The sequence below is a fragment of the Engystomops pustulosus genome, chromosome 1 (assembly GCF_040894005.1).
Source record: "Engystomops pustulosus chromosome 1, aEngPut4.maternal, whole genome shotgun sequence".
NCBI lineage: Eukaryota > Metazoa > Chordata > Amphibia > Anura > Leptodactylidae > Engystomops > Engystomops pustulosus.
In genome coordinates this window covers 225,000,824-225,014,180 of record NC_092411.1, presented here as the reverse complement: position 1 = coordinate 225,014,180, position 13,357 = coordinate 225,000,824, and positions in this window count along the sequence as shown.

The window sequence follows — 13,357 nt, the reverse complement described above, 5'->3', positions numbered from 1 at the left end:
TACAGTAGCGTTCTATATATTTGATTTCTGGTTGATCTGCTGGTGGCTGTACTTTCTGCAGTGCATGTACTAGCCAATTCTGAGCAATTTGTAGTGAGACTTGCGACCGCTGTGTTCTGCGCTTAGTGACGCACATATCCATAGCAAAGACCGAAGTGGGAAAATTTAGTAGGGGTTGGATTTCAATTAGGCACTAACTCAGTGTCATCTCATCTGGCATAGTAGTGTGCTTTGATACTTGGCTAGAAAATAGCCATAGGAGAATACAAAGAGCTTACTTACGCATACAGTAGCGTTCTATATATTTGATTTCTGGTTGATCTGCTGGTGGCTGTACTTTCTGCAGTGCATGTACTAGCCAATTCTGAGCAATTTGTAGTGAGACTTGCGACCGCTGTGTTCTGCGCTTAGTGACGCACATATCCATAGCAAAGACCGAAGTGGGAAAATTTAGTAGGGGTTGGATTTCAATTAGGCACTAACTCAGTGTCATCTCATCTGGCATAGTAGTGTGCTTTGATACTTGGCTAGAAAATAGCCATAGGAGAATACAAAGAGCTTACTTACGCATACAGTAGCGTTCTATATATTTGATTTCTGGTTGATCTGCTGGTGGCTGTACTTTCTGCAGTGCATGTACTAGCCAATTCTGAGCAATTTGTAGTGAGACTTGCGACCGCTGTGTTCTGCGCTTAGTGACGCACATATCCATAGCAAAGACCGAAGTGGGAAAATTTAGTAGGGGTTGGATTTCAATTAGGCACTAACTCAGTGTCATCTCATCTGGCATAGTAGTGTGCTTTGATACTTGGCTAGAAAATAGCCATAGGAGAATACAAAGAGCTTACTTACGCATACAGTAGCGTTCTATATATTTGATTTCTGGTTGATCTGCTGGTGGCTGTACTTTCTGCAGTGCATGTACTAGCCAATTCTGAGCAATTTGTAGTGAGACTTGCGACCGCTGTGTTCTGCGCTTAGTGACGCACATATCCATAGCAAAGACCGAAGTGGGAAAATTTAGTAGGGGTTGGATTTCAATTAGGCACTAACTCAGTGTCATCTCATCTGGCATAGTAGTGTGCTTTGATACTTGGCTAGAAAATAGCCATAGGAGAATACAAAGAGCTTACTTACGCATACAGTAGCGTTCTATATATTTGATTTCTGGTTGATCTGCTGGTGGCTGTACTTTCTGCAGTGCATGTACTAGCCAATTCTGAGCAATTTGTAGTGAGACTTGCGACCGCTGTGTTCTGCGCTTAGTGACGCACATATCCATAGCAAAGACCGAAGTGGGAAAATTTAGTAGGGGTTGGATTTCAATTAGGCACTAACTCAGTGTCATCTCATCTGGCATAGTAGTGTGCTTTGATACTTGGCTAGAAAATAGCCATAGGAGAATACAAAGAGCTTACTTACGCATACAGTAGCGTTCTATATATTTGATTTCTGGTTGATCTGCTGGTGGCTGTACTTTCTGCAGTGCATGTACTAGCCAATTCTGAGCAATTTGTAGTGAGACTTGCGACCGCTGTGTTCTGCGCTTAGTGACGCACATATCCATAGCAAAGACCGAAGTGGGAAAATTTAGTAGGGGTTGGATTTCAATTAGGCACTAACTCAGTGTCATCTCATCTGGCATTGTAGTGTGCTTTGATACTTGGCTAGAAAATAGCCATAGGAGAATACAAAGAGCTTACTTACGCATACAGTAGCGTTCTATATATTTGATTTCTGGTTGATCTGCTGGTGGCTGTACTTTCTGCAGTGCATGTACTAGCCAATTCTGAGCAATTTGTAGTGAGACTTGCGACCGCTGTGTTCTGCGCTTAGTGACGCACATATCCATAGCAAAGACCGAAGTGGGAAAATTTAGTAGGGGTTGGATTTCAATTAGGCACTAACTCAGTGTCATCTCATCTGGCATAGTAGTGTGCTTTGATACTTGGCTAGAAAATAGCCATAGGAGAATACAAAGAGCTTACTTACGCATACAGTAGCGTTCTATATATTTGATTTCTGGTTGATCTGCTGGTGGCTGTACTTTCTGCAGTGCATGTACTAGCCAATTCTGAGCAATTTGTAGTGAGACTTGCGACCGCTGTGTTCTGCGCTTAGTGACGCACATATCCATAGCAAAGACCGAAGTGGGAAAATTTAGTAGGGGTTGGATTTCAATTAGGCACTAACTCAGTGTCATCTCATCTGGCATAGTAGTGTGCTTTGATACTTGGCTAGAAAATAGCCATAGGAGAATACAAAGAGCTTACTTACGCATACAGTAGCGTTCTATATATTTGATTTCTGGTTGATCTGCTGGTGGCTGTACTTTCTGCAGTGCATGTACTAGCCAATTCTGAGCAATTTGTAGTGAGACTTGCGACCGCTGTGTTCTGCGCTTAGTGACGCACATATCCATAGCAAAGACCGAAGTGGGAAAATTTAGTAGGGGTTGGATTTCAATTAGGCACTAACTCAGTGTCATCTCATCTGGCATAGTAGTGTGCTTTGATACTTGGCTAGAAAATAGCCATAGCAATAGGATAGCATTGTTTGGTTTTAAAAACTCAAAAAAAAACAAAAAACACAAAAAAAAAAAAAAAACACAAAAAAAAACAAAAAAAAGTAAAAAAAAAAATAAAGTTATAACTCTCATTTTAAAAATGTTTAACCCGAGGGCTAGGGGTAGAGGACGAGGGCGGGGACGTGGGCGTCCAACTACTGCAGGGGTCAGAGGCCGTGGTCCTGGGCGGGGTGAGACACCACCTGCTGATGAGGGAGCAGGGGAACGCCGCAGAGCTACACTCCCTAGGTTCATGTCTGAAGTTACTGGGACTCGTGGTAGAGCACTGTTGAGGCCAGAACAGTGCGAACAGGTGATGTCGTGGATTGCTGACAATGCTTCGAGCAATTTGTCCACCACCAGTCAGTCTTCCACGCAGTCCACCCATGTCACCGAAATCGCCACTCCTCCAGCTCCTGCACCTCAGCCTCCTCCCCCCCAGTCTGCCCCCTCCCAGGAAAATTTGGCATTTGAACCGGCATACTCTGAGGAACTGTTTTCTGGACCCTTCCCACAGTCACAAACCACTTGTCCGGTTGCTGCTGAGCAATTTTCCGATGCCCAGGTTTTCCAACAGTCACAGTCTGTGGGTGATGATGACCTTCTTGACGTAGTGGAAGTGTGTAAAGAGGTGTCCGACGATGAGGAGACACGGTTGTCAGACAGTGGGGAAGTTGTTGTCAGGGCAGGAAGTCCGAGGGGGGAGCAGACTGAGGGATCGGAGGATGATGAGGTGACAGACCCAAGCTGGGTTGAGAGGCCGGGTGAACACAGTGCTTCTGAGACGGAGGAGAGTCCTCGACCAGAACAGGTTGGAAGAGGCAGTGGTGGGGCCAGACGGAGAGGCAGGGCCAGAGCTGGTGCATCAGCGCCAAATGTGTCAACTAGTGAAGCTCCCGTGGCGAGGGCTCCTGCGGCGAGGGCTAGATCTTCAGAAGTCTGGAGGTTCTTTAAGGAAACACCGGATGACCGACGGACTGTGGTGTGCAACATTTGCCAAACCAGGCTCAGCAGGGGTTCCACCACTACTAGCTTAACTACCACCAGTATGCGCAGGCATATGAATGCTAAACACCCCACTCAGTGGCAACAAGCCCGTTCACCTCCGGCCGTGCACACCACTGCTCCTTCCCCTGTGTCAGCTGCTAGTCAGCCCCCTGCCCAGGACCCTGCCACAAAAACCCCATTGTCGCCTCCACGATCCTCCACAGCATCCACCAGCGTTCAGCTCTCCATACCCCAGACGCTGGAGCGGAAACGCAAATATAGTGCAACCCACCCGCACGCCCAAGGCCTTAATGTGCACATCTCCAGATTGCTTAGCCTGGAGATGCTGCCCTATAGGCTAGTAGAGACCGAGGCCTTTCGCAACCTCATGGCGGCGGCCGCCCCTCGGTATTCGGTCCCCAGCCGCCACTACTTTTCCCGATGTGCCGTCCCAGCCCTGCACCAGCACGTGTCAGACAACATCATCCGTGCCCTGACCAACGCCGTTTCTGACAAGGTCCACCTGACCACGGACACGTGGACGAGTGCTGCCGGGCAGGGCCACTATATATCGCTGACGGCACATTGGGTTAACTTGGTGGAGGCTGGGACCGAGTCTGACACTGGGGCTGCTCATATACTGCCGACGCCGAGGATTGCGGGGCCTACCTCGGTCCAGGTGTTTCAGGCCTACTATGCCTCCTCCTCCTCCCACCCCTCCTCCACCTCCTCCTCCGAACTACCATCCGTGGGCACGGCGCCATCAGTCGGTAGCTCTAGGCACAGCAGCAGTGCCGTCGCTAAGCGACAGCAGGCGGTGCTCAAACTGCTGAGCCTAGGCGACAAAAGGCACACCGCCCAAGAGCTATTACAGGGCATCACGGCGCAGACTGATCTGTGGCTGGCACCGCTGAACCTCAAGCCGGGAATGTGTGTGACAACGGCCGTAACCTGGTGGCGGCTCTGCAACTCGGCAGACTGACACATGTGCCATGCCTGGCCCATGTGTTAAATCTGATAGTTCAGCGTTTCCTCAAGACATACCCCAATCTGTCTGATTTGCTCACGAAGGTGCGCCGCATCTGTGCGCATTTCAGGAAGTCCAGCCCAGATGCTGCCACTCTCAGGGCAGCGCAGCGCCGCCTCCAACTGCCCGCTCACCGACTGTTGTGCGACGTGCCCACGAGGTGGAATTCAACACTGACCATGTTATCCAGAGTTTACCAGCAGCGCAGAGCGATTGTAGACTGCCAGATGTCAACTTCCACCAGAACTGGTAGTCAGGTCAGTCAGCTTCCTCAAGTCTACAATGAGGAGTGGACGTGGATGTCTGATATCTGTCAGGTGCTGAGTAACTTTGAGGAGTCAACACAGATGGTCAGTGGCGATGCCGCCATCATCAGCCTCACCATCCCGCTGCTTGGCCTGTTGAAAAACTCTCTGGTCAGCATGAAGTCGGAAGCTTTGCGCTCGTCACAAGAGACAGGGGAAGAATATTCCCTTGTTGATAGCCAAAGCACCCTTAGGTCTGTTTCTCAGCGCATATCGGAGGAGGTGGAGGTGGAGGAGGATGAGGAGGAAGAGGAGGAGAATGTTGGTGAGACACAAGAGGGGACCATTGTTGAGTCCTTTACTGTTCAGCGTGTATGGGCAGAAGAAGAGGAGTTGGAGGAGTTGGAGGAGGAGGAAATGGACAGTCAGGCCAGTGAGGGGAGTGAATTCTTACGCGTTGGTACTCTGGCGCATATGGCAGATTTCATGCTAGGCTGCCTATCCCGTGACCCTCGCGTTCAAAGAATTTATTCCAGCACCGATTACTGGGTGTTCACTCTCCTGGACCCACGGTACAAGCAAAATCTTTCCACTCTCATCCCTGCAGAGGAAAGGAGTGTGAGAATGCATGAATACCAGCAGGCCCTGGTGCACAAGCTGAAACAGTATTTCCCTTCTGACAGCGCTAGCGGCAGAGTGCGTAGTTCTGCGGGACAAGTAGCGAGGGAGAGTAGGCGAGCAGGCAGCTTGTCCAGCACTGGCAAGGGTACGCTTTACAAGGCTTTTGCCAGCTTTATGTCACCCCAGCAAGACACTGTCACCTGTCCCCAGTCTCGGCAGAGTAGGGCTGATCTTTACAGAAAGATGGTGAGGGAGTACGTAGCTGACCATACCATCGTCCTAAATGATCACACAGCTCCCTACAACTACTGGGTTTCAAAGCTGGACATGTGGCACGAACTGGCGCTGTACGCCTTGGAGGTTCTTGCCTGCCCTGCCGCTAGCGTCTTGTCCGAGCGGGTTTTCAGTGCAGCTGGTGGCATCATCACCGATAAGCGTACACGCCTGTCGACTGACAGCGCTGACAGGCTGACGCTTATTAAAATGAATAAAGGCTGGATTTCTCAGAATTTCCAATCTCCACCAGGTGAAGGAAGCTCAACCTGAATAATTGATCCACTCCTCCTCCTCCTCATTTTCCTCCTTCTCCTCCTCTTTGTACAGTAAAGCAGAGGAAAATGGCTATTTTTTGACAGGGCCCACTGGCTCTTGCTATAGTACTTCATGCATTTAATTTTTCTGTAGGGCCACCTACCCGGTCCTCTGTTTGAAACAATTTTTGTGAGTGCCACATACAGGCACTCAATCTATTCCATTTTACTGCAGGGCCACCTACCTGCTCCTCTGGTTTGAAACATTTTTGGGACTGCCACATACAGGCACTCAATCTATTCCATTTTACTGGAGGGCCACCTACCTGCTCCTCTGGTTTGAAAAATTTTTGGGACTGCCACATACAGGCACTCAATCTATTCCATTTTACTGCAGGGCCACCTACCTGCTCCTCTGGTTTGAAACATTTTTGGGACTGCCACATACAGGCACTCAATCTATTCCATTTTACTGGAGGGCCACCTACCTGCTCCTCTGGTTTGAAAAATGTTTGGGACTGCCACATACAGGCACTATCCAAATTAAATTGTCTCCATAGCAGCCTCCACACGTTGTCTCCATTGCTACCTCCAAAAGTCGTCCATATAGCTGCCTCCATACATCGTCCCTTTATCAAACGAGGTGTGTCAGGCAGAAATTTGGGTTGTTTTCATGGATTCCACATCAAAGTTGTTAACTTTGTCGCCACCCTGCTGTGTTATCCACAAAATATACTGGCAAACTTTTACCATTTAGGGATATTATTTCAGCGCTTCTTGCGCATCTGTTTACATTCCCCTCACCCGGCATATCCTAAACTTATAAGAACGCTACTACACTTGATCTTATACAAAAGGTTCTTAGAAGTGCTGTTTGGGGAGTAGCCTAGAGACAGGGGCTTGAATTGGCGAAAGCTCGCCTGGCAGCGGAGCGCCAGCTCCATGCGCATCATGCGCTTCTTGCGCATCTGTTTACATTCCCCTCACCCGGCATATCCTAAACTTATAAGAACGCTACTACACTTGATCTTATACAAAAGGTTCTTAGAAGTGCTGTTTGGGGAGTAGCCTAGAGACAGGGGCTTGAATTGGCGAAAGCTCGCCTGGCAGCGGAGCGCCAGCTCCATGCGCATCATGCGCTTCTTGCGCATCTGTTTACATTCCCCTCACCCGCCATATCCCAAACTTATAAGAACGCTACTACACTTAACTTGGTGCAGGCTGGGACCGAGTCTGACCCTGGGGCTGGTCATATACTGCCGACGCAGAGAATTGCGGGGCCTACCTCGGTCCAGGTCTCAAAGGCCTACTATACCTCCTCCCACCCCTCCTCCACCTCCTCCTCCTCCGAATTACCATCCGTGGGCATGGCGCCATCAGTCGGTAGCTCTAGGCACAGCAGCAGTGCCGTCGCTAAGCGACAGCAGGCGGTGCTGAAACTGCTGAGCCTAGGCGATAAAAGGCACACCGCCCAAGAGCTATTACAGGGCATTCCACATCAAAGTTGTTAACTTTGTCGCCACCCTGCTGTGTAATCCACAAAATATACTTGCAAACTTTTACCATTTAGGGATATTATTTCAGCGCTTCTTGCGCATCTGTTTACATTCCCCTCACCCGCCATATCCTAAACTTATAAGAACGCTACTACACTTGATCTTATACAAAAGGTTCTTAGAAGTGCTGTTTGGGGAGTAGCCTAGAGACAGGGGCTTGGATTGGCAAAAGCTCGCCTGGCTGCAGAGCGCCAGCTCCATCCCAAGATCCAACTAACATAGTTGCAGCACCTTTAATCTACTACTAGTTCACTGCCTCCATAATAATAATAATAATAATCTTTATTTATATAGCGTCATCATATTCTGTAGCGCTTTACAAATCATAGGAAACAAATACAAATGTAATGTAACAGAGCACAACATTTGTATGGAACAACAGGAGTGAGGTCCCTGCTCGCCAGAGCTTACGGTTTATGAAGATGATGGGGTAACACGAGGTAAAAGAATATTTAATGGTCAAGCCATTCTTCTTAGGGAATAGAAAAAAATATAATAAATGGAATTGCTGTCGCTTGAACCACTCAGCCGTCATCTTATATACCAGGTCCAGGGTGAATGGGACTGCAGAGAAGTCTGGTGCCTGTTGGTTGCTGGATAACAGATGGGAGGACGACACAGGACGGGTTAGTAGAAGAGTTAAAACTTCATGCAGTTAATGAGTGTTATAGGCTTGCCTAAAGAAATGGGTTTTAAGAGCACGTTTGAAACTTTGGAGGTTAGGTATTAGTCTGATAGTCCAGGGCAGAGCATTCCATAGAATTGGTGCAGCTCTAGAGAAGTCTTGGAGACGCGAGTGGGAGGTCCGCACTAGGGTAGAGGTTAATCTAAGATCACTGGCGGATCTAAGAGCACGGGTTGGGCGATAGACTGAGATAAGAGAGGAGAGGTAGGGGGGTGCAGCATTATACAGAGCTTTATGGATGAGGGTTATTATTATTTTAAACTGTATTCGAAAGGAGACTGGCAGCCAGTGCAGCGACTGGCATGAACTGTAAGCATACATGGTCCCCTTATCAAACGAGCTGTGTCAGGCAGAATTTTGGGTTGTTTTCATGGCTTCCATGTTAACTTTGTCGCCACCCTGCTGTGTAATCCACAAAATATACTGGCAAACTTTTATCATGTACCGATATTATTTGAGCGCTTCTTGCTCACCTCCTTTGGTTCCTCTCTGACACCCATTGGTTTGAAGCCTGAGTCCAATTAGGGTATGTCGCCATGCCACTCTCTAGCCTGCTGCCGCTGCCTCTGCCTCTGCATGCCGTCCCCTATAGTGTCAGGGTCAATTATTGGATGTTTTACATGCTATCTAGCTTCATTCTGTCACTCTGTCATGGCCATGCTGTTGCCCATAATTTCGGCATAATGGTGCGATTAAGCAGCCTCAGAGGCATCCATGCATGCTGCCCCTGCTGTTTCCTGTCCATTTCCGTGGTGTTTCCATCCTTTTCTGAGGTTCCCAGGTGTTTGGCCAAGCTTCCCTGTGCAGAGCCTTGGTCCCCTTGAAAAATGCTCGAGTCTCCCATTGACTTCAATGGGGTTCGTTATTCGAGACGAGCACTCGAGCATCGGGAAAAGTTTGTCTCGAATAACGAGTACCCGAGCATTTTAGTGTTCGCTCATCTCTAGTGTTGACTCCTCAAAGTTACTCAGCACCTGACAGATATCAGACATCCACATCCACTCCTCATTGTAGACTTGAGGAAGCTGACTGACCTGACTACCAGTTCTGGTGAAGTTGACATCTGGCAGTCTACAATCGCTCTTTGCTGCTGGTAAAGTCTGGATAACATGGTTAATGTTAAATTCCACCTCGTGGGCATATCGCACAACAGTCGGTGAGCGGGCAGTTGGAGGCGGCGCTGCGCTGCCCTGAGAGTGGCAGCATCTGTGCTGGACTTCCTGAAATGCGCACAGATGCAGCGCACCAATCAGACAGATTGGGGTATGTCTTGAGGAAATGCTGAACTATGAGATTTAACACATGGGCCAGGCATGGCACATGTGTCAGTCTGCCGAGTTGCAGAGCCGCCACCAGGTTACGGCCGTTGTCACACACAACCATGCCTGGCTTCAGGTTCAGCGGTGCCAGCCACAGATCAGTCTGCGCCGTGATGCCCTGTAATAGCTCTTGGGCGGTGTGCCTTTTATCGCCTAGGCTCAGCAGTTTGAGCACCGCCTGCTGTCGCTTAGCGACGGCACTGCTGCTGTGCCTAGAGCTACCGACTGATGGCGCCATGCCCACGGATTGTAATTCGGAGGAGGAGGTGGAGGAGGGGTGGGAAGAGGAGGAGGCATAGTAGGCCTTTGAGACCTGGACCGAGGTAGGCCCCGCAATCCTCGGCTTCGGCAGTATATGAGCAGCCCCAGGTTCAGATTCGGTCCAAGCTTCCACCAAGTTAACCCAATGTGCCGTCAGCGATATATAGTGGCCCTGCCCGGCAGCACTCGTCCACGTGTCCGTGGTCAGGTGGACCTTGTCAGAAACGGCGTTGGCGAGGGCACGGATGATGTTCTCTGACATGTGCTTGTGCAGGGCTGGGACGGCACATCGGGAAAAGTAGTGGCGGCTGGGGACCGAATACCGAGGGGCGGCCGCCGCCATGAGGTTTCGAAAGGCCTCGGTCTCTACCAGCCTATAGGGCAGCATCTCCAGGCTAAGCAACTTGGAGATGAGGACGTTGAGGGCTTGGGCGTGTGGGTGGGTTGCACTATACTTCCTTTTGCGCTCCAGTGTCTGTGGTATGGAGAGCTGAACGCTGGTGGATGCTGTGGAGGATCGTGGAGGCGAAGATGGGGTTTTCGCACGGGAGGTGTTTGGGACGTGGTCCTGGGCAGGGGGCGGACTAGCAGATGACACAGGGGAAGGAGCAGTGGTGTGCCCGGCCGGAGGTGAACGGGCTTGGTGCCATTGAGTGGGGTGTTTAGCATTCATATGCCTGCGCATACTGGTGGTAGTTAAGCTAGTAGTGGTGGAACCCCTGCTGATCCTGGTTTGACAAAGGTTGCACACCACAGTCCGTCGGTCATCCGGTGTTTCTTTAAAGAACCTCCAGACTTCTGAAAATCTAGCCCTCGCCACGGGAGCTTGACTACGGGCAACATTTGGCGCTGATGCACCAGCTCTGGGCCCTGCCTCTCCGTCTGGCCCCACCACTGCCTCTTCCAACCTGTTCTGCTATAGGACTCGCCTCCGTCTCAGAAGCACTGTGTTCACCCGGCCTATCAACCCAGCTTGGGTCTGTCACCTCATCATCCTCCGATCCCTCAGTCTGCTCCCCCCTCGGACTTCCTGCCCTGACAACAACTTCACCACTGTCTGACAACCGTGTCTCCTCATCGTCCGACACCTCTTTACACACTTCTTCCACTACGTCAATAATGTCATCATCACCCACAGACTGTGACCGGTGGAAATAACCAAAAAAAGAGAAACAAAGTGAGCGTGCGTTACTAAAACATGAAATTTATTGATATACGTTAAAAATAAGACAATCACATAATACCAGGTGGTTACAAGGCAAACAGCCAAAATGGGTGCTGGGCAGCACAGATAGTTAGTGGACAATAGGCAAGATATTACATAACATCATAAAGTGCATAGTGCAAAGCCCTAGAGACCATTCAATGCTGTATGAGTCAACAATAAGTAAATAGAAGCGCAAATGTAGAAGTAAAACAGTTATACCTACAATTTTAAAGTGTCAACAGCGCATAAGAGGAGAGCTGCCCAGCACCTCCCCGACACGTGTTTCGTCCTCACAGGACTTTGTCAAGGGGCAAAACCTGGTGGAAAACCTGGGCATCGGAAAATTGCTCAGCAGCAACCGGACAAGTGGTTTGTGACTGTGGGAAGGGTCCAGAAAACAGTTCCTCAGAATATGCCGGTTGAAATGCCACATTTTGCTGGGAGGGGGCAGACTGGGGGGAAGGAGGCTGAGGTGGAGGAGCTGGAGGAGTGCTGATTTCGGTGACATGGGTGGACTGCGTGGAAGACTGACTGGTGGACAAATGGCTAGAAGCATTGTCTGCAATCCACGACATCACCTCTTCGCACTGTTCTGGCCTCAACAGTGCTCTACCACGAGTCCCAGTAACTTGAGACATGATGAACCTAGGTGTAGCTCTGCTCCCTCATCAGCAGGTGGTGTCTCACCCCGCCCAGGACCACGGCCTCTGACCCCTGCAGTAGTTGGACGCCCACGTCCACGCCCTTGTCCTCTACCCCTAGCCCTCGGGTTAAACATTTTCAAAATCAAAGTGTAATCTTCAAATTTTTTTTTTTTGTGTTTTTTGTGTTTTTTTTTTAAACAAAACGATGCTATCCTATCGCTATGGCTATACACTGACAGCACACAACTGGATTTTGTGCTGTGCCAGATGACTTTGAGTTATAAGATAAATAAACGTTAAAAATAAATAAATCAGCAGACTCTGCGTAATTCAAATCAAACCCCTAATAAATTGTCCCACTTCGGTGTTTGATATGTGTGTCACTAAGAGCTAAACACAACGGTCGCAAGTCCCCCTGCAAATTCCTCACAATATGGTACTAGCTGCACTACTAATGCCAGCAAGCCCAGCCACAAGCAAACCAAATAAAAAAGGAAAATATAACGCTATTGTAGGCCTAAATAAGCCGTTGGGGTTCTCCTATGGCTATTTTCTAGCCCACACTCAAATCACACTGCTTTGGCAGATTAATGTAAGTTCTAAAAAGAAATAAACGTAAAAAAAATTAAATCAGCAGACTCGGCGTAATTCAAATCAAACCCCTAGTAAATTGTCCCACTTCGGTGTTTGAGGTGTATATGTGTGTCACTAAGAGCTAAACACAAGTCTCCCTGCAAATTCCTCACAATATGGTACTAGCTGCACTACTAATGCCAGCAAGCCCAGCCACAAGCAAACCAAAAAAAAAGGAAAATATAACGCTATTGTAGGCCTAAATAAGCCGTTGGGGTTTTCCTATGGCTATTTTCTAGCCCACACTCAAAGCACACTGCTTTGGCAGATTAATGTGAGTTCTAAAAAGAAATAAACGTAAAAAAAAATAAATCAGCAGACTCGGCGTAATTCAAATCAAACCCCTAATAAATTGTCCCACTTCGGTGTTTGAGGTGGATATGTGTGTCACTAAGAGCTAAACACAACGGTCGGAAGTCCCCCTGCAAATTCCTCACAATATGGTACTAGCTGCACTACTAATACCAGCAAGCCCAGCCACAAGCAAACAAAAAAAAAAAGGAAAATATAACGCTATTGTAGGCCTAAATAAGCCGTTGGGGTTCTCCGATGGCTATTTTCTAGCCCACACTCAAAGCACACTGCTTTGGCAGATTAATGTGAGTTCTAAAAAGAAATAAACGTAAAAAAAATAAATCAGCAGGCTCGGCGTAATTCAAATCAAACCCCTAATAAATTGTCCCACTTCGGTGTTTGAGGTGGATATGTGTGTCAATAAGACCTAAACACAAGTCTCCCTGCAAATTCCTCACAATATGGTACTAGCTGCTCTACTAATGCCAGCAAGCCCAGCCACAAGCAAACAAAAAAAAGGAAAATATAACGCTATTGTATTGTATTGAGGTGGATATGTGTATCACTAAGAGCTAAACACAAGTCTCCCTGCAAATTACTCACAATATGGTACCAGCTGCAGTACTAATAGCAGCAACCCCAGCCACAAGCAAACAAAAAAAAAACGAAAATAAAACGTTATTGTAGCCCTAAGAAGGACTGTTGGGTTCTTGTAGAATCACTCCTGCCTAACACTATTCTAATAGAACACCCTAACGCTTTCACTGACCAGCAGCAGCTCT